Here is a 2,361-nt window from a genome sequence, read left to right on the forward strand (position 1 = left end):
TCTCTCTCTCTCTCTCGTTTTCTCTTCTTTTCTTTTCTTTTTTTTGCGTTAAAGGAACTAAAGCGTTTGTATGTGTGTCACGGAGGGTGTAACATGTGACCAGGCAGGCACCGTGGCTGTATGGTCACATCATATATCAGCTTACAGAAGTAACAGAAGTAAGTGTAATTTGCATTAGCTGTTAGCCTACGGGCTTATCAGGCCAGATAGTTCATCACAAGGGAGTGTGTGTGTGTAAGAGAGAGAGAGAGAGACACTGAATGGTAGTTGTGTGAGTGTCCTTGCCTGGTGCAGGGGTTTAAAAAATCTGGCTGCATGGTGTTGATTCGCCCCAGACACACTCTCTCTTTCTCCTCTCCCTCTGTTTCTCTCTCTCTCTCTCTCTGTCCATGTAATTGTGCCTGCCAGGCTCAATTAAGGGGACTGGAAGGCAACGTTCCCCCACTTCAAAGCCATCTCCTCTGGCAGTATTTAGCCACACCATCCGTCTACACACACACAAACACACACATATGCACGCACACTAACACACAAGAGGATGGGAAAGCTAGCCAAAAAGCCTCCTTGGAGGGTTAGAGCGGGATGGGGAAGAGAGAAAACGGAGCCAGAGATGGATGTTGGGATGAGGTGGAATGAAGTGAGTGATGGATTAGTTGAAGATATAAAAGTGAGGATGGGAGACAGATATAGAGGTGTGGAGGACAGAGGAAGAGGGAAGATGACACATCAGCAGCACACACACAAACCCAAATGTGAGCACGAGTACACATATTGTGGCCGCCGCCAGTGCACAGTACCACCAAATTCACAAATTGTGTTTTAAATCTGCAATATCTGATTTGTTTGGCTGCGAAAAGAGGTTATGAACACAATACTGACACTTTTATTACCTTTTAGGTTGATGGCACATTTGATAGCAAGTGTCAGGTACCTCTCTACACTGTGTTCACTGTCTGATCACAGACTGTGACTGTATTAGCCTGCAGGTTGGCAGATAGTGTACAGTAGGTTTATCAGTTGTTTTTTGCCTAAAGCAGCCAAAACGAAGCTGATGAGACTGATTGATGAAGATCAAAACAACAACCTGAACGATGCTTTAATGGTCCACTGAGCCGAGGGGAACGGCAGAGTTGGAGGATAATTCCCTCTGGGTTCATGTAGTCATGTGATGCATCATTGAATATTGATTAGAGTCGCTTTAAAATCTATTAATCAGATGAGGAAAAACTACACAGAAAAACCCTTTACCTGGAAAACACGAAGGTAGAAACAGAATGACCATAATTAAAGTAAAAACATGTATATAGAATATGAATCAGAGAGGAATAGTGAGAAACTTCCAGCTGCTGCTTAATACAGAGAGGAACCTGGACCGGAAAGAGGACACACTACAAATACACACGAGGATTATTATTGATTTATATTCTTATTTTTGATTATTTAGTCTTCATGCTTAAATCATGTTGCGTACATAAGCCACATTTGCAGTCTTGCTGTCTTCTCAGAATTTCTCTCTTGCTCTCTCTCTCTGTTTATTCCTGTGTGTGGAAAATTGTGATTTAGGAAAGTTTGATTTGCAACAACCCACCTCCACACACACACACACTTCCACATCCCTAAAAGTGTGTGATTTCTCAGCACTGTAGAGTTGCAATGATTCATCCCTGGAGTATCAGTTTTTTCATTTCTTATCTCTCTGTGCTGTAGGGACAATCCTGCCACTTCTGCTGTTAAATTAAAAATGGAAGTAGAGCTCTGGCTCTCATAAATTAAATGCTGGTTTGGGAGCCATGATGGCCGATGATTCACAGGGTAGCTATACTCCGGTGCTTATCTTTGATGGACACACACACACACACCTCTTCAGCTCTGATTGGAAGAATAAGACATAACAGCTCTGGGCTTCAACACTTCCACCAGTGAATAGCGAATGTTGAAGCCATCCTGGCCCAAAACCCTGCTTCATTTCCCGTTGTTGGTGTAGATACAAGGAAACTGGTCGCCATTAGGGAGCTGAGTAAATTACTGCATATCCTATGGCTCAGCTCCCACAGCTATTTAATTGGCAGCTTCTCTTTTAAGTGGGCTAAATTTATCTGGCCATTTACTCCTAGTAATTGGACAATTAAAGGGCTTTTGTCTGCTTCTGGCGACATACAGTAACCCTGTTGAAAAGTGAAGAAGAGAGCGAATACGTGCGAGGGAATGGCACAAAGAAAAATATGGCACATGGAAGACACAGAGCAGCTGGTGTAGCTCTCTCCACACATCTGTCTCTTTGTCTTGAACAAAAGAGAATCAGCATCAACACATGCACTCAAAGCCTCTGTCTCCTTCTCTTTGTGTCTGTGTGTGTGTGTG

At 43.2% G+C, this 2,361-nt stretch overlaps 1 protein-coding gene across 1 annotated transcript in view; it reads left to right on the forward strand.

Annotated features, from left to right (window-relative positions):
- Positions 1-2,361, forward strand: part of klhl5 (kelch-like family member 5) — a gene marked incomplete at its 3' end in the record, with an annotated part of 39,840 nt that overhangs the window by 20,782 nt on the left and 16,697 nt on the right.

This window comes from Morone saxatilis, unplaced genomic scaffold (genome assembly GCF_004916995.1).
Source record: "Morone saxatilis isolate NCDOM2014 unplaced genomic scaffold, NCSU_SB_2.0 Contig17, whole genome shotgun sequence".
NCBI lineage: Eukaryota > Metazoa > Chordata > Actinopteri > Moronidae > Morone > Morone saxatilis.